The sequence below is a fragment of the Eurosta solidaginis genome, chromosome 1 (assembly GCF_040869045.1).
Source record: "Eurosta solidaginis isolate ZX-2024a chromosome 1, ASM4086904v1, whole genome shotgun sequence".
Classification (NCBI taxonomy): domain Eukaryota; kingdom Metazoa; phylum Arthropoda; class Insecta; order Diptera; family Tephritidae; genus Eurosta; species Eurosta solidaginis.
Window position 1 is genome coordinate 326,224,537 of NC_090319.1, and position 20,713 is coordinate 326,245,249.

Sequence of the window (20,713 nt, forward strand, 5' to 3'; positions counted from 1 at the left end):
GATAAGTTTTCACAGAGTTGCGCTGCACAACGCCTTGAATCCATTTTACCGATTCTCTTTCTCGATGCCTTTGTATGAGTACAAGGATCGAGGATAACAACGTATCGTAATAGCTCTTATCAAAACCGAACATCTAGTGCTGCTTTGACTTCGCTTCAAAACAGTTATAGGCCTCGAGTGCACGCTTGCAGTTCTATGGACGCTTTCTTCGCGCATTTTCCACCACATTAAGCTCATATATACTCAATTGCAAAGTTACTATTCTACAACTCAACTTGCGATCATCGCCTGTTTCGTGACATTTTAACTACATATATGCCGACAATGTCAAAATATATTCCCTGAATTCAAGGGACTTTTCCATCATTATAACCGACATGTCCTCAGTATTCATAAGTTCTTTTGAAGAGATACAGTCTCAAGATATCTTACTATAGAATTTCTGTTTTTTGTTATTTTTAGCACCGGCACCTTTTTCAATGTCAATGTCTGTTTGAAATCATGAAATAAATTTTTTAGGTGATTTAAAAGTTGATACGCCCTTCAACTGTGGAAACTTTAAATAAAAGAGAAAAAGATTCCATTCCATTGGCATTTTCGCATGCACAAAATATATATTTTTTTTTTCGTTTTTAGTCAATGAAAATAATTAAAAAAATATTTTAATTGCGAAATAAACAATATTACATGTTGCACGTATTGAAAAACAGAAACAAAAACATTTTGCATACGCCTTCAACTTTTTCGGTATTTCAAAACAAATTTGTATTTTTAAAATTTATTTGTGTGCCTTAGGTTCGTGTGTATGTATGTATGTGTTATAAATGCATGCATGTGTTAAATAAATATATGTAAGTATATATGCAAATATTTGATATGAATACAAAATCACGTACATGCTTAAGTGAAGACTTAGTCATGCCATTTTAGAAGATCTGCACATAGAAACGAAGAGACCCATCAAGTGGAATCATTTCGTTTATAAATGAACTTTACTTGTCACATAATAATTTGTGTATGAAATCTATGGCTTTACAGCATGTTTTATAAAGTTCAGCTTGGCTTAATTCGGCTCGCATATTCTAGAAAATTTACTGTCGGCTTAAAAATTAGCTTGGGAAAAAGGTCTGGGCTGCCTTGTGGAAGATAATAATGATGAACCGGACCGTTTCGTTTGAGAAGTGTGCATATCACAGAAAAAAGGTGAGGAGGTAGGAATCTACAATCGGTAACCATACTAAAATTCACCGTACTCATTACAGTTCTCCATGGTAAATTTTTATACTCAGCGTGCTTTGCACACAGAGTATATTAACTTTGATTGGATAACGGTTGGTTGTACAGGTATAAAGGAATCGAGATAGATATAGACTTCTATATATCAAAATCATCAGTATCGAAGAAAAAATTGATTGAGCCATGTCCGTCGTCCGTCCGTATGTCCGTCTGTCCGTTAACACAATAACTTGAGTAAATATTGACCCAGAATAGATTGGTATTGAAAATGAGCGAAATCGGATGATAACCACGCCCACTTTTTATATTGTGAAGAATATTACCATCTCTAAGGTTATTAAATAAAGGCACAACAACATTTAAGCAAGCTACATAAACACATTAATCATCATGTACACACATACATGCAGGCGGCAGAGAGATGCTCACAAACGCATGTCATCATCAGCTACTACTTCGCTCACATATGGTTGCACACTACAAGTGCGCGCGCGTATGGCTGGTGACCAGTTAGAAGATTCCAGAAGAAGAAACGTCTAGACAGAGAAAAGCAGCAGAAGCTGAGTAGTCCGGATCAGTTGGATTAAAGCACGCTATCAGTTGCGAAGTGAAGTTAAATTGCGAAGTACTTTCAAAGTAGTCTAATAAAGACCATTTTGTAATACAAATTATTGGAGTGTTTTATTCGACAGTTTAGCGATACGAACGTAAAGAGAAGGTTGCAAATAAGCGGAGTTTCCCTAAATTCGTTACAATATATATAACATTTTCGAAATCACAAAAAACCTGATTATTTGGTAAATAATACAAATTACTTATTCTAGCGCTGCTTCGTTCCATCATCGGTTCAAAACTGAGTGAGTATTATGCTTAGTCGAAACCGCTAAGCAGCAATTGTCTCTAGGTGGGCTAAGCTTATGATGCTGGCAGGTTAGTTTAGATAATATAAGCAACTGAACTCCTTTGTACACAAGCTCTGCTTTCCTCAGTTATATATCAGTTATAATATGAATAGGCTAAGATGAGTTGAGACCGGTATAATGCATCATTTCCTACGTGATGGGGATTGCGCTTTTTGTACTTCTGTTTACATACAAACATTTTACCAATAAAAACGCCTTTCCTTCTGTCTTTTTAAGACTCTTTCCTATATTGAAAACAAGTCATACTTCTAATAAGCTAGGATGAGCTTAAATAATCAATAAGCTCAATCTCGGTTTCAAGAGTACCTGAGTCTGATATTCCTTATGCCGCGTTTAAGCTTTTTGCTAAGGACAGTTCTATTCGTTAGATTATCAGAAACAATAGTCCTGAGGAGACAGCCATCATTTCCCAACTATAAATATTATGCAGTTGAATACAATCGCGCCCTTACACTGAAATAAGTGGTGCTAGTAAATACAACAAATCGGTTCTGTTGTTCTTGACTTAACGGAGATTCGGTGAAATTGATCGAATTACGGTTAATTCGACCGAGTTCTTTGTCAAACGAACAAATTAGTTTAGTCATTTCAACAGAAGAGAAATTGTCGTTCTTAAGTTAACAAAATTCTGTAAAATTGACAAAACAACTGATCTCACTGGTCATTTCAACAGCGATCAATAGTCAATACATGAGCAAATTTAAAAGAGAATTTTACGCTCACTGCGCTCTCTACTTTGTACTTATGACGATGGTGCCACTTGTTTAAAAAAATAAAAATACCAAAATAAGAAAACCACCAAATCGAAAATACACAGAAAATGGGAAAACAACAAAAAACTAGTTTTTCAGTTATCAATACAAAACGAAATACCCTTTTTTGAATTTACTGTGCAAAAAATTATGAGATACCGGGACACCTATTTATCGGGTACAATTTTGCAACTTGTTGTTGCAAAAGTTTTGTTTGAAGGAACAGGATTTTTTCAAAGTTAGTAACATTTTGTTCAAGTTTTTACGAATTTTCACTCACGCGAACGAATTTAATAAGATAATAAAAAACATCCCTTTTTAATGTTGATGTTTCCGACAACATAAAAGTTTGAGTTGTTTTGGAACCGTTTCAACTTAGAGTGTTACGAAAATTAAACTTGCCGAATTACATGTAAAGTTACTCCAGTGGTGAATTACCTCCTAGCGATTTTATTCTTTACTTTTCTATAACATACAAGTTCTCTATTTAAAATGTTATGTCAAACATTTATACAAGTTTTGTTCGAAACAATCAAGTGTGGCAACTACATACGAGAGAAGAAATTGAGAATGAGCTGAGCTGCAACTGAAAGAATTGAGAATCAGTTTTGTGACTACTATTTGCATTTCTATTTGCAAAGCGAAGTTCAAAACTATAAATTAAATAAATTTTAAAATATAAAATTTGGTGAAAGTGCGTTTAATAAAACAAAATAAAGTATAATGCGTGCCAGCATATTTTATGTACGCCCAATTGACGTTCGGTTAGTAAGTGCCACCGTGTGGTGATGGTAGCGTGCCCCGTCTGCCACACCGTGTGCACTGGGTTCGCACCCCGGGCAAAACAACATCAAATTTTAGAAATAAGGTTTTTCAATTAGAAGAAAATTTTTCTAAGCGGGGTCGCCACTCGGCAATGTTTGGCAAGCACTCCGTCGAAATTATTGGCCAATTATGGCCAACAGTAGCGTGGTTGCCAAGGCGCATATGCGCTGACTCTTTGCTCGATGACAGCAGGTACTTCGTTTTGTCCTCATTCACCATCAAACCCATCTTTACCGCTTCTTTTTCCAGCTTGGAGTAAGCAGAACTAACAGCGCGGGTGTTTAGGCCGATGATATCAATGTCATCAGCATATGCCATATAGCTGCTCTCAGAAGGGCTAAAATCTTCATCGTCGGAGCTTTCGCACAATATGTCTGCCACCTCTTTTTCTGTGTACTTCCCTTTCGGCATCTATTAAAAACAATATTAGGATAAATAAATCCCACATTAAACGCATATTGGGACAATATATCCCACGAATTGAAAGTTTGTATAAAACTCAGCATTCTGAATATTTTTTAAATGCTTTAGGCAAAATTCAAGCAAGAATTGGCAAAATATACACACTATTTTGCTTTACATACCGTGGCTAACGGTAAATACGTACTTTCGACAACTTTTGTCCTGCCAGATCAGCGAAATTTTCAACCATGCTGTGGCAGACTTGACCAGTACTGCCAAATGCCATATATTTATTATATGATGAGGGATGTTTATTATAAACAAAACCCAAATCTTGTATTGGGACATTTCAGATACAAGTTTTCATTCATAAAAAAAAGATATTTTATTTCGAATGCAGCTGGGACATATTGTCCCAGTAGGCGCGAAAGGGTTAAGCGTCTAATCTTACCAAAAAAGTACTAATCAGCTGATTTCCGGCGGTCAGCTGTTCCTGTTACCGCCATGGATTCAATAAAACTAAATCAAGTGCTTTTTATTTTTAATTAAAAACAAGTAAGGACGGGACTGTCTTCGGCTGTGCCGAAGACTTCATACCTTTCATGAATGGGGCTGAACAATAATCTTATCCCGTTCGTAATCCCCAAATAATCGGATGTATAAGATAAGAAATATATAGTGAACAGATGTACGTACCTAAACGATTTTTAAGATAAATACAAAATAAAAAATGGCGAAAAACCCCCTTATCTGAACGATCGGTTGTATGAGATATATATTATATATAGCTCCGATGGAAATGATTGTTTCATGAAATATTCTATGATATATTAGAATAAATATCACCAAATTTAACGTTTTTATATTGGAAATTAAGGGAGAAATTGCTAAAATAATTCTATCGAAACTATCGGTTGTATGGGATATATACTATATATAGCTCCGATCGAAGTGATTTTTTCAGGATATCTTCTATGATATATTAGAATCTACATCACCGAGTTCATCATCACGTTTACACTTTCTAAATTGCGGCAGGAATGGCCAAAATCGTCTTATCTGAACGATCGGTTGTATGGGAGATATATGTTGTAGTGTTCCGATCTTACCGGATCCGACAAATGTCTAATATAATACAAAAATACATCCTTGTGCCAAATTTCATTGAGATATCTCAAAATTTGAAGGACTAGTTTGCGTTCAAACAGACAGACGGACATGGCTATATCACCTCAGTTCGTCGCGCTGATCAATTCGGTATACTTAATGGTGAGTCTATCTTCTATATTTCTCAACGTTACAAACATCGGACCAAAGTTAATATACCATTTCATGTTCATGAACATGAAAGGTATAAAAAAAACATTACTTTTAGTACTATCAGGTACCCACAACCGAATCAAGAAAATAATCTTAGCAATCATTTGTCACAAAAACAACAAAAAAAAGGAAACAACAACGTCAACAAACACTGATGCCGACCACAATTTGCTTAAGTCTATGCAACAGCTGCTGCGTATGCCACCCACAAGTACAACATGAATACAAACATGCGCATAAACAAACAACAAATATTTGTATGCAATTTGCAAACTCATTCGAAAATCTTAATATTGGATGAGGGCAAAGTCATATGAAAAGATTTTTAATCGCTTAATTTTTAATTACCTTCATATATTCTTATATACGTATATATGTCTCTATATAAAGAAAGGATGTATGTATGTGTATAAGATAATGTATGTTGATATGTTCAATCTTCTATTGAATATTTATCGTTTACAAGTCGGTGCGATGGGCGCTAGACCGAGCTAAATTTTATTTATTTGTTTTTTTAATTTTTATAAATATCTTGAAGCATATTTATGTATATATATTATACGTATGTACATATATATATTTATATTAATATATGCAAACAGATATATAAAGATGTGTTTTTTTATCAGCCCCTCTTTTATCCGAAGTGTGTTGTGTGTCTTAATTTTTTATATTTTTCTTGTAATAAACTTTGTCGATTCTTTCTTCAGTTTTATGGTTGCATGTTAATTTTTGATTTTTAACACGGATAGTTTTCGCATATTTGAATGCGAAGTGAGTGGAGATATTAGAAGCTGGCGAAATATGATTTTGAAAATTTTGGCAATTTTAATTTTCAACGAACGCTAAAATGTTGTTGCTCTCACAGATATTTTTGAAAATTTTTTTAATAAGTATGTACATACAACAGCGAAGAAAAAAATATCAGTGGCAATTTTACTCAAATTTCGTCAACTAAACTCTTTTCCTTATTTTCTTATATGAGTTTTGTAAGTGGCAGCAATCTTAAAAACGTTCTCGAACTTTTCTTTAAGAGTTTCCGCCCTTTTTTGAGCATGCCGATTTTTGAATTTTTTTCCGAAAAGTAGAGCTTACGACTTCCTGAACATGCTCGAGAAGAGATTTCTCGCGAGTCTCGCCTTCTCGCAAGATTCTCGAATCTCAAATTACTAGTAACATGGTATAAATATTACCAGGTAAAACCATTTACTCTCCTTGGCGGCCATAATGGTTCTTTGATTTTTAAAAAAAATTTAAAATCACTCTCTTAAACTGTGTGGAAATGCCAAACCAAAGTAAACACAAAAAAAATTGTTGGTTTAACATTCTCATTTTTTTAATACCAAAAAATAAAACGCTTATGAAATAAGTGAAAAAAATTTCGAAAAGTTTCGAAATCGGTTTTTATGTATATGGCAAAAAAATGAGTTACCAATATAATGGATGCCTCAACACGTGCTATTTTTGCAAAGGGGAAGAAGAACGAATGTTGGAAACCACCCCTATTGATTTTTCGTTCATCCTTCCTCACTTGGTTGATACGTCTTTAACCCTTAAATATGCTGAAACTTCACTTTATAAAGATCTCAAGTGTCCTCGATACTGCGGAAAAAATCATCTTGGAGATATTCTTTGTTTTGTTTTGGTCCTTTTCCTCGCGGTTGGAAGATACATTTTTTAATTGGTGCTTAACCGTTTAGGAGATGCTAGTCGTTGCGTAGCAAGTCACTCCAGCTAACCCTGTTTCGCGATAACTGACGCCAACAGGGGCACCAAGAGAGATCAAAGTCTTCCCCCACCTGCTTTTCCGAACCCAGTGGAGATCTTCCCATAACTTACCCACGCCAGCAAAAACGCTGTAGCTCTTCGTAGCTTAGCTAAACATCATCGTCCAGTTGGAGTATGATAGTTCGTGGAGGCTGCATTTGCCGCCTGAACTGTCAAAGTCTGCCGCCGTGGTGTAGAGCTGGTGTGTTGGCCTATCCATCAAAAATATTTAAGAAAATTTGTATAAATAGTATTGATTGTCCCTTGGCATTACCTTGGCACCAAAAGTTTGTCCGAATCAGCAGATAAATTTTTGGGTCGACACAAAACATGTATTTAGGTGAGCTAGTTCGTGGAAAAACGAATACACGATAAGTAGCCTTCGAATTGGATGGAAAGCTAGACCTCAATCTCCTCAGATATATACATCAAATTGTTATTAATAGTAGATATGTATCTCTTCCGTACACATTGACGGTATGTCGGGTTTTTCTTCTCGTCGCGCAGACGCTGATACATTTCTAAACAATTTGTTGAAGAAAATTCCCCAGAAGAGGATCGTGGCCTGATTCTTCCTTTTGCGGGAAACCACAATACAATTCTTGAATTAAAAATTCTGGAATGCGGTTGACCATTGAGATTTTTTATTTTCTGGTTATTTCCACCAATAAAAAATTCGATTTTGGATAAAATGTCATAATATAATTGTTAGAATGCAAAAATATATGGTAATTCTATAGGACAGCATGACACCGGTAATATGCATCCAAAATAACGAGAGAGGTGTCAAAAGACTCGTATTGACCTCGATAACAATAATCCGAAGGCGGAAAATAAAAATTTTCGATCGTTCAAAAGATATTAACGAAAAACCGAAAAATGACCCCGGAGTGCTCCGAAACCGAGGGTGGAATCCACAGTATTTTTGCGCAGAACACCTTTCTGCATTGGCGGCCTTTGTTCGCGCTTATAAAAAATTACATTGGGTGGGTTCAACAAAGGTTTGCAGACCAAAACTATATCCGAGGAAAACACTTATCACAATGTTTTTTGTGGGCACCACAAAATCATCAAAAACCAGTTGAAAATTTCTTTTGCAAATATCTCTTGACATACCCAAAATTGTTTTCCTCCGCTTTCGGATTCGCGATCCTGGACCCAAAACGCGTCTTTTGACACCCCTCTTGATATTTTTGGACGTGTATTAACAGTGTCATGCTGTCGTATAGAATTACCAAATATATTACAGTTTGTTATATTTTTGTTATAAATACAACACCAAAATAAAAACATAAAAATGTGAGAGCAGTGAGAATTAAAAAAAAATTTTTTAAACGTCATTTCGGCTCTCACCGGTTTTACCTTGTAATATTTATACCATGGCTAGTAAGGCTCGCGCGCTTCTCGATATTCAACTTAATCGATTCATTGGCTGTTTTATATAGAGCTTACGATTTCTTCTGGAGCACAAGCCAAAATGTACGCAAAACCACAAGTAAAAAACCCCGAAATGTATAGAATATTGCCACTGAATTGAAAGTCGAGAAGATCGCGGGTATTACGAGTAATTCGAGTAAAACGAGATTCGAGAATCTCGCGAGAAGCCGTGTTCTTGATGTCTCGTTGAAAAATAAAATATTGCGAACAAAATTATATGTATAATAAATATGTTTTGAGTTAAATGTCATTGAAGCAATATAATCAACAAAAAAGTCACAAGTAAAAAACCTAAGTGTATAAATACTGTCCATACAGCGATTAAGTAAAAATGTCGAGAAGCTCGCGAGATTTACGAGTCCTTCGAGCCACGAGAATTTCGCGAGAAGTCCGGTTCTCGATTTCTCGGGTCTCGAAAACCTCGCTTGTGTTCGAGAAGAAATCGTAAGCTCTACCGAAAAGGGTTTCAGTTTTTCTTTCATATAAAAAATAAAACTATGCGCCTTCGTATGGAAAAAAGGTAATTTATCTTCGAAAAAAAAAATCAAGACGAATTTATTTAAATTTTTTTTTTAATTTCTTGTATTTTGTTTGTTAGACTTAAATTGATTGGACTACAAAAAAAAATCGAATTTTTTTTTTTCGAAAATAATGTTGAGATCGGTTTGCATACCAGTTGTAAATCTATGCATGAAACATCGATATTTGAGGGATGAATTGTGCAGTTTCTCAGGGAGCATGCATACTTTATTACTTCCTTTATACTACTTCTGTATGTATGGGGTTGTATTAATGCCGAATGCATACAAAAGCACTAAAAAAAACATGTATACGTATGTTTCGTACATGCGAAAACACTATCCCTGCATTAATATATAGGAATTTATTCTACATTTATATGATTGAAGTCATCTACTTGGATTATAGGGATCACTAATTAACGAACAATTATTACCATAGCAGTTCAATGACCGCAACGCATCTTGGGACGGTCGAACGGTCGGCGGTCGTGGTTAAAACTCGATATGTTCAAAGTTGAATAATGAAAACCCTGTTTGAAACTGTACATACATTCCATAAATACGAATACATTTTTGAAGACAATAAAGAAACGTTAAAGAGTCCTGAGTTACATGCGTGCAGACAAAATTCAAAATATTTTATGCATGCATATAACTTTTTGCACTTGGCAACTAATGAATTGTTCATACTTTTTCATTAATACAGCACGCATACTTTTTTATAAATAAATATGCTTTCAATTCAAAAAATATGAATTTTATATACTTTTTCATACATTTAGGATTGATACCCCTTGAATGCATACAATTTATTTCAACTGGGTAGTTTAAGTTACAAAAGTCGGATTTTTTTTATAACTAACAAAAATAAAAAAATTAGAATTTAATTAACGAAATTTGATAAAAATTGCCACTGCTATTTTCGTGCTCGCTGCTGTTTACATACTATGTCTACATACTTTTACGTTAAATATTGTATGCAAAAAATTTGTTGACTTCAAAACCATATTTTTTATTGGAAACAAAAATGTAAACGAATATTTAGATCAGCTTTTTTTCATTTTTCGGAAAGTACGTGAGAAATTTTTTAAATAAGTACAACGCGACGGCCTATTTGTACAGGTAGTAGGCAGGTCTATCATACCGTAGGTTGCCGGTTCAAGTCGTGCTCCTTATTGATTTTTCCCATAAATGGGCGGGACGGGACCTGCATCTTTTCACTGAGAAACTTTTCTTGGCAGAAATACACCCGGCAAACACTGCCAAACCACTACACTTTTTCTAAATTTTTGACGTTGGTATTCCCGGGGCTTGAACCCAGCACCAGCGGTATGGTAGGCAGAGTACGCTACCATCACACCACGGCCGTCAACCATTTCCTTTACCGTTCCCTCCCCATCTTCTCTTCATCTTCTTTTCTTGTAATTTTATTTGCGATTTTCCAGTTCGAGTTTAAACTCCCGTTAAAGTTGACTAGATGAGCAGCAAATTTTTGTGTTATGGAACAAAGTAGCAAGGTTACACTCTAATCAGCTTTAGATGGAGTTTAAACTCGTAATTAAAAAACCGTGCCTTAGTCTTGCTCTTACTCTCACTGTCCTTCTTCATTTTTTTTTTCTTATTACTCTCCCCTTCCCTCCCCCTACATACATATCATTCTCCTACACTCATTTCGGGCTCTTCTTTCTTTTTTCCGTTCTCTAGCTCTTCGCCTTCCCATTTCTTGTGCACTCGCTTTCTTCTCTTCTCACTCTCTCTTCATTTTGTCCGTCCTCTTTCTCTTCCCTCCTGCTCTTCACTCTTGTTGCTGTTGTTTTAATAGCGAGCCAACTCCCCAGAGATTTTGAATATGGGTAGTCCTTTGTCGGCACGCTTCGGTACTAGGAGTTTCTGGTTCTAACTCGTCTGCCTAGTAAATGGTAATATTCTCCATTTAAACCTTTCGGATCTGTTGAATTTTATATTCTAAGCCCCTTAGTCCGTTTGAGGGTCTAACTAGTACTTTTGAGTCACGATCTGAATCCACAACATGTGACTAGATAGCAGATCTAAAAGTCGTTAGAAAACTCGTCACGACGGCACTCATTGTCTTCTTACAAGTCCAGAGAAACTTAGGCAGATGGCGTTTAAAAGCTACTTTTCTGTCCCAAAAACCCAAAATTTTCTTACGTCTAAACTTTTTTCTCACGATCTCTAAATAGAAACCATGAGTCATAAATATTTCTAACCCATCTCCAGTTATTAAAAATAAAGTGTCATTCGAAAATAAGATTTGTTAGTTGTAAATGAGAATAGTCAATTGCAAACGCGAAAATATCACTTCAATAGAGGCTGAAACATTAATATAGTTGGCGATATCAGTGTTTGGAGTGGAGTCGATGTATCGACATGCCGGCGGTATGCTGTGGAGCAACTGCTCCGATATTTGTAACAATTGCTGGATGAAGCGAAGAAATTTCAAATGAAGTTTCGCATTTTCAATTGTCATTTTCTTATTAACAACTGATTGTTTTCAATTTTAAATAGCGCTTTCCAATTTACAGCAGACTATTCTCAATTACAAATTGCGCTTAAGCATTTTCATTTGATATTTTCTGAATTACAATTGACTATTCTTATATCGAAGCGACGCTTTCGCATTTACAATTGACTGTTCTCATTACCATGTGACCCTTTCCCATTTTAAACTGGCTAGTTTTATTTACATCTGTCCGTTCTCAATTACAAATTGCGCTTAGCATTTTCAATTAATGTTTTCTGAATTATAATTGGCTATTCTCATTTGAAACTGACCATTCTTAATTACAACTGTTCTCATATCGAAGTGACGCTTTCGCATTTACAATTGACTGGGCTCATTACCATATGACGTTTTTCCAGTTCAACCTGACAACTCTCACTTAAAACTGATCGTTCTCAATTAAAAATTTCGTTTAAGCATTTTCATTTGATGTTGCCTAATTAGAATTCACTATTCTTATATATACCTAAAAAAATTACTGTTCTCATTACCATATGTCAATTTTCCATTTTAAACTGACTAACTATTCTCAATTTTTATTGAATTTCTCCTCATTTTTATATGATGCTTTAAATTTGCGGCCACCGTGGTGTGATGGTAGCGTGCTCCGCCTATCACACCGTATGCCCTGGGTTCAACTCCCGGGCAAAGCAACATCAAAATTTTAGAAATAAGATTTTTCAATTAGAAGACAATTTTTCTAAGCGGGGTCGCCCCTCGGCAGTGTCTGGCAAGCGCTCCGATTGTATTTCTGCCATGAAAAGCTCTCAGTGAAAACTCATCTGCCTTGCAGATGCCGTTCGGAGTCGGCATAAAAAACATGTAGGTCCCGTCCGGCCAATTTGTAGGGAAAAATCAAGAGGAGCACGACGCAAATTGGAAGAGAAGCTCGGCCTTAGATCTCTTCGGAGGTTATCGCGCCTTACATTTTTTTTTTTTTTTTTTTTTTGTTTAAATTTGATACTTTCTCTCTCCGCAAATGGAGATGGTGTACATATTAAGCCTCAGTGCCTACATCGATGCTAGCGTAGAAGTCGGGCTCTTCTATTCACGCAGCCATATGATTGTCTTGAATGAAGCAATACACGCTTCGACCATGGAAGGCACTGCGAGAAGTTCTGTGCTAGATATTTCAAACTGTCCTCTCAGCAACGAGGAACTATCAGGAACTGTCTGAAAACTCGCTGTGCTTCTATTGTAGCCATCGAAATATTTCAAACTGCCCTCATAACAATGGCGAATGATACATTTTTTTGTCGTTTCTTCTATTGCGTGTCATTTCCGCCAATAGTAACAAAAATAGCAAGCATGACCTCTACATTACAAAAATATACCTCCACCTGACTATTCTACATAGTCAGTCATATGTTCAGCAAAAAACAACAACAACAAATTTTAATTTATTAAAACGATCGTCACCCACCAACGTCAAACAACAAATCCATAACGGAAAGATCAAACTATTTCATATTATTTATGTGATTATGGGCGGGTCGACAAATTGTACGTCAAAGCCACTTGGTAACCGAATTGTCCTTTTTCACATACTGTGACTCCCATGCATTGTATGTGTATGTGTATGTGTCTCCTCTCTTCTACATAAATATTTATACAATAAAATATCACTTTCACGAACGTTATTATGACACGATAACTTTGACTTCGTCTATAGTCTGTTAGCCTTTTTTTTGCCATCGCCGCCATCAACGACTGCGGATCGTTCCGAACATTGGTATGTGAACATTTCCATTTGAAACTTTGTGCGCTGCAAACAAGTGTCCACTTAATGAAAGAAAAATATTCGAAATCAAAAATTAGTCCGAATAGTACAAGTGTTTGTGTTGGCCGTCGTAGTCTTGCAGATCGTCGCATTTTAAACGATATATTTTTTGTGCTGGAATCGTAATCTAAATACAAACAAACAAGCAAACGCATTGCAAAAACTTGTGAAATTAAGGTCGGTGTGTAAAAGCAATATTTTAAAAAAAAATTTTTTTTTTTTTTTTTTGAAAAACTATACATACATCAAAAAAAATTTAATTTGTGCGTTGGTGTGTGTGTCAAAATGTGCAAAATTTTATATATTTTTCCACAGCAATATTTTCATATGACACTCAAGGCTTTCCGTGCCCTACTTGCAGGACGTCCAAATATATGTGAAAATGCATATGAATGCATCTAAGTAGCTGCGTGTGGCGCTTTCGAAAATTCGTTCGATTGATTTGTGATCAACGCAGTGCATCATTAATTTGTCATACAATTTTATTAATTTTCTTTCGAATCCCACCCACTCATTAATTATTACCAGTGCTGCTCAATACTTCTCATATTGAAGTGCGCATCACAATAACTACATGTACAAAATTGTATATACACTGACAATTTTTTTTTTTACTTAAAAAATAAAAAATTTAATTAAATTTTAAATGTTCATTATATCGATTGCTTATAAAATTTCGTAAATCGCTATATCACCACAATACTTAAGAGCACTTAAACTCAATTCTTAAAATCCAGCACAACAACTTCACTCAGTCATCAAAATGACATTCAGATCATATTCACCATTTTTTTTTTAGGATACATGAATTATTACCGGAGTTACATCTGCGGAATTGCGGTGAGAAATTTAGTCTAAGAAGGGCGGAGCTACGCCCATTTTTAAAGACTTTTAATCGTTTGTGCTGGCGACTCAAATTTTAGTCCAAATACAATATTTGAACGCGTTCGCTTCATTAATATCTAATCTAGGTCGATTCAAAGTTTTAGCAAATGCTTGAGCCTTAACTCAGAAATGATAGAGACCCAAAAAAGTGCTTCAAGCTGGACCTGTGCAGAACTCCATGATGTTCAACTTCGAACTGAGCGCGAAACTCGAGCAAGACATGGAAAGCGTGATATTTGCGAAGTACTAAATATTCCGACCCCAAGTCTCGACTATTTCAAGACGCGCACATGCGACTTATCATAACATTTAGTACCATTAACGTAATGTCAAAATAAAGGCGTATGCAAATTTCAAAGTCTTATCTCAAACCTCCGAGCTCAAACCCTTAAATGGTTGGATTAATTTTAATTTTCTTAATGAATCAATTTTGTTTACAAATTTTTGCAGTGCCAAAATATTTTTGAATAATTTGTAGCTGTCAATTTGTTAGTGTAAATTTGTTTTTCATACCGAAGTGCTCGGTCACGATATGAAAGTGCTTTTGCTTTGCACTTACATATGAAAATCTAAAACTTCCATATGATTTTTTTTTATATGTGAGGGCATACGGAAGTGCTTTGAAAATTGCTTTTTATATTTGAAGTGTAAATTTGTATCTGTGCCTATGATTCGGTGCAAAAGAAAAACAAAAGTACTGTAACGAATTTAGGGAAATTCCGCTTATTTGCAACCTTCTACTAACGTTCGAATCACTAAACTGTTGAATAAATAACTCCAATATTCAATAATGCAAAAATGGTCTTTATTAGACTACCTTGAAAGTACTTCACAATAGCACTTCACAACCAATAGCGTGATTAAATCAAATTGATCCCATGATTGCTCAGCTTGCGCTCTTTAATACACTTCGATTTCCCCGTTAGCATACTTCTAGAAGTTTCTAGAATTTACTACTTAGTTACCAGCTATAACTACAGATGCACGTTTATAGCTTCTCATATGCGCGTGTATATGAGAGTGATACTTGCACAAATGATTGCCTACTTTTGTGAGCATCTCAGACAAGATATATGCATGTGTTTGTGCGTTTCTCTCCGCTGCGTGTACGTACATATGTGTAGACATAATGATTGATTTGTTTATGTAGATACAAGTGACTGCTTAGTATCGACTTAGAAATGATAGTACCTCTTAGTGTTGCTAATATTCGTCACAGTACTATAAGTGTATAGGGGTTTAGCAGCTCTGATAAATTGTTATAGAGAACAAAAATCGTTCTAAAGTTGGTTTTGAAAAATATTCAGTCAATATCAATTTCAATAGCATCACAAATAAAATATGGCCTTTTATTTAATTGTATGATCAACGCCCTATATTGATGAGGAGTGTGATGACTAGTACCTAGGACCTTCCGAATTATTTTCTAGCTTTTAGTATTATTATTACTTCATCTAAGTATTATTTTAAATAAAACCGTTTAACTTAAAATTTTTTTTTTAATTCTTTTATTTTCCAGTTTTTAGTCTTTATTTAATTGCCTATTATTTCTCATTCTATTTAGTTCATTTAGTGACTCATTAGTACACGGACTCTTACCTGACAAATTGTTACAATCTAAGTGCTCAATACATAATCCTTCCAAAGACTTTACTCGACTATGCGCCACGTATGCTTGTCGCTCCTCGAACTCCAAAATATTTTGATGTTACTTCTACCGGACTGTAAGTAATATTTGTTCCAAATATGAGCCAAATCGGACCACAAACACAATTTTTTTGAATATCTCGATCCTTGTGCCACCTAGCGGCGATTTTTTTATAGGTCGCTTTCTATTCATGTATGTATTATGGGTTCCAAATATGAATCAAATCGGACCACAAATAAGATTTTTTGAAATATTTCGATCCATGCGCTAGTTTTTTTTTTTTTCTTATTATTGCATTGTCATCGGGTTCTGAACTATATTCCAAGTTTCAAGCTTGTAGCTTATCAGGAAGTTACTTAATTTTCAATTACAAAATTCCTGCTAGCCTGTCAACTCAAGCTAAATAAAACCGTTTAAAGATACTTGGCACGATTTACCTCCGAGGAGATTTAGGCCTTCTCTTCCAATTGGCATCGTGCTCCTTTTAAGTTGGCGGGACGGGACCTACATGTTTTATGCCGACTCCACACATAGTTTAGAAGAGAGATGTCACGCTGAGGGCAGAGATAATTTGACACACCTAGATCAAAAAAGCGATCAACACAAAAAGGCACAATTTTCAAAAAACTCGAAAAACTGCCGGCCTCCTCCCTATGTCTTTTCTCGTTGTTAAGTGGAGGTATTCATAAATCACTTATACAGGTCGGTAGGTATTGAATTGGGAAGTTCGGAGATACTCATTGTTTCGGAATTTCAGATTTTTGAGTTAGCTTCCTATTCTGGTCTTGGTGTACGATATTATCTTTGGTGGCCTAACTGCATAGCGGATTATATACGGATAGATATACATATTTGTGGTCACAAGCAATAATCGCCTAAGTTCTCTCCTTTTACATTGGGACTCATGCTATCGACGCTTGAGTGATATATCAGCGCCCATCCCGCCTGCCATTTGACAATGCCCTATCTCAGAATTTTTTTGCGGACTTCATGCATAAAAACTAAGCATTTGTTCAGACGTAAGTTTGTTCGCCAAAACTGGGTATTCTGTTTTTTTTTTAAGGATGTCAAGAATGATCTGAAGACCCTCGCTTGGCGTTGTTTTTAAAGCACCAATTATGCTGATCATACTAGATCTATGGATCTTTCTTGATAAGTTTAGGTTTAATGCCTTGCTCAAAGCCGGCCACCATGCGATTACCCCATGCAGCAGTGCTGGCAGAATAAGCGTAGCATATCCATTTACACCGATGGTTATAAGTTAAAGGGTAGGACCGAGACATCGAACTTTCTTTCAAACTACCTGATTATTTAGCGCCTTATGCGGCTTGGATAGGTATACACTATCGGCAAGGAAATCCTCATTTTCTAGCGCAGGCAAGCGGGCATCAAATCCCTTGGCTCTTACCCTCAATTCTGAACTAACACCAAATTGTCACCGGTTAAGGTGGCGAATAGAAACAAACGGCGGATCACATCTACAACTGCCCGGCGCTAAGTTGCGCCAGTCAGCGCTGCCTAGGGATACCTTTCTGGATACTCTATACCAGGTCGATTACAAAGAATCGGTGCGGTGCTGATTTCAAGTACTATTCTTCAAATATCTTATATCCGATAACATCGTTGAAAAATGACAATGAAATATCGATACTACTAGTGATATCAAATGCAGATCTTTTTAAGTTGAAAGGATCCGCAGATCGACAGCGCGAGAAGCTTACCTACTGCAAACAGTTTTCGGTTGTATTCTCCTCGAATTTGACTATTGAACCGATATGCCTATGGGACACGCCTTATCATTTTGATATTGCCCACCTATCACAGTTCTGTCTGCCAAATTGTAATGTAAGCACTGCAGGTTTTTCGGCATAATTACTGATCTTCTTTGGGACCCTTATGGAATCAGTTAGAGGTCTGTTTTGAAGTGCTATCGATATCTGTTTTATTATATTTCAATGATTCGTCGATCTAATAATATTTACTACGAAATATAAGATCTTTATTTGGATAAAGCCTTAGCTTGGTGGTGTAACTCTAGAAGAAAAATGTAGCACAAGATATTTAGGAGTCTGATGCTAGGATGCACGTGGAGCCTATCACCCAAACTCCCTCATCGGGTATTTACGGCAGTGGTCAAACCCATAGTTTGTTATATTATGGGGTCCTTGTTTGGTGAACAGCCACACCAAAAAAAACGTATACCAAACAACTAGAAAAAGTACGCAAATTATTAATGATTAGCATAACGGGAACCCTAAAAACTACCCCGACATCAGCATTGCAGGCCATTCTACACATCCCGTCTGCAGATCTAATTGCCAAAAATATAGCGATAGAAACTGCAACAAGGCTTAAAGCCTTGGGCCATAGCAATAAGTCGCCACCTAATCTTGGGAAAACGAAATATATAGTCCAATACCTGAGCTTGCTGAAGCATGCTAAAGCTGTAGTTGCGTCAATATATACATATATTGATAGAAAAGTGGAAATTAAGGCAATAAAGCATATGATCCATCAAGCAGGAGAGGCGTGGACAGAAGCGTGCTGTTGGAAAATATCTAAAATTATATGCGTATCCTACGACACTAGACCCATAAAGTGTCTCTGAAGAGAGAATACTGAAGGCTCACGGCGGACATACTAACTGAACCTGCCTTCTGGTGTCACATGCTTATAAGCTAGGCCTCGCCATTGACAGCAGATGTATGAAGTGCGAGCTGCAGGAAGGAACGGTTGAGCACGTTCTGTGTTCGTACCTGCGCTGGCCAGGTCAAGCTTTTAGGGGCGGCAGAGTTTCCAGATCCCCAGAGGCAGCAATTGAGCAAGGTCCAATAAAAGGACGGAGTTTTTCTATAACATAAGTCTTGGTACCTGATTAGGGTTCTTTGTTTGGTCGTCCAATAAATTCTGGTAACTTTAGGGGCACGTTCAGTCTATGTGAGATCTTTTTTGACCGTCAAGTTCAACCTAGCCTGGTCATATAGACGGTACCGTGCTGAGTAATGTAAGTGCTTTTGATTTTTTAGAAGTTTTTTTTTTAGATGTCGCCCTAATACTGAGGAAATGTAGTTTGACTTTTAATATGGGCATTTTTTATGGAACGTTACCAGTTGACTTCCTGCCCTATGTTTTCGAGGTCGCTGAGCCCGACTGTGCTGGTTCAGGGTAACTCCTTTTGCCCTGATCTATTTGGACTTTCTCTAAAAATCACCGAAAACATAAATAAAATACCAAATTTTGAAAAACAGAACAAAACATAATTTTGCCAATTTCTCTTTAAAAAAGTGTCGCGGATTTCCACATTCCCTCAGTATTTTAATGATATCGCACTGCCAGAAGAATAGGTAACTAAATTCAATATGTGGAATTTCGAAGTAATGAGATCATCCGATGTTTTAATCGAGGTGTGCGATATAAGGTCCTACCGGATACTTAGCACAACACTAAAAAAATTAATTAAATAAAAATCTTAAACATTCGAACAAACTGTTCTAAACAGTTTTATTGAACGAGACACAGCAGCTGATGTCGCTTAAGTAATCCACGCCCACATTTTATTTCGTTTACAAAAACAATGTTAAGCATCTAAATTGTAATAAAAAGTTTATTACCACAAATTAAAACACAATACAAAATAACATTGAGTCATTAACAGTTACTAAAATTGCAAATTAAAATAAATACAAGAGACAAGGAATTAAAAAAATAGGAGCATATACTCATTTCCAAACATGGGGGGCATTCCCGCAAAAATTGGCAAGTAACATTAAGAAATATTTTAAGCAGTTGCTGAAATCGCTGTCCCTGACGAGTTCCATTTTATAAGCGTGAGGTGCCAAAACGAAGTTATCTTCAAGAACGAAACTAATTAGTGGGTTTAGAACATCCTCGCAATGGGCATGTCTATCGTAAGAGGCTACTTCAAGAGCCTTGTCATCACTTGACACCTTCCATGCTTCCTGGCGTATATTGTTCGTTGAGAGAGGATTTTACATCTCAATTGCATATTCAGTCTAAAGTAGCACTCGGTGTCGAGCAGATTTTTATTTTAGATCTATAGGCTGACGTTGTTTTCGCTGATAACAATGTTTCGCAGATAAAAAATAGCTCTTCACAATATCCAATTTATGTCCGATATAATCAATTACAAGTGCGTATTTGGGGATTTTAACATTATTAATTTTGAGTTGTTCTTAGGAACATCTGAAACACTTAAAGGGAACCTAATGATTTTTTTCTTATTTTAGTGTTTTACATCGATGATTGAATAGATCAGATCTAGGTTCGAGTTCGAAAATCATCTATCCAAGCAAACGTAAAATAGAAACAAATTCATCTAGTAAAAGAGTTTTTGGAACATGCTGTCGACATAGGGCGATACTCCCTTAAGCCGTGGAAATATTCTATCATTAAAAGGCTTTCCTTTTCCCACCCTAATGTGCAGGCATACGCAAAGCAGCGAACAACAAAATAGCAGTGGCAATTTTTTAAAAAAATTCGTCCTTAAATTCTTTTTTATTTTCGATAATTTAAGAAAAACTTCTATAAATTTGGTACCTGAAAATAAAACCAATCTCAAAAACATTTTCGAACAAATACTAAAATGCGAGATAATTTTACGAAAATTTCGAACTTTTTATCTAGAATTTGCTAAATTTTTGTGAGTATGCGGTTTTGTAGCCCAATCAATTTTATT

General features: G+C 35.9%; 1 protein-coding gene across 8 annotated transcripts in view; it reads left to right on the forward strand.

Moving 5' to 3' along the window:
• Positions 1–20,713, forward strand: part of cher (filamin-A) — a 264,422-nt gene that overhangs the window by 167,130 nt on the left and 76,579 nt on the right. Inside the window, exon 1 of one of the 8 annotated variants that reach the window (XM_067762043.1) lies at positions 13,474–13,661. The exons of the other annotated variants lie outside the window; for them this stretch is intronic. The gene's annotated coding sequence lies outside the window, so the exon portion shown is untranslated. Of the gene's footprint in view, positions 1–13,473; positions 13,662–20,713 lie in introns of those variants that run through there. 8 annotated transcript variants of the gene reach the window in all.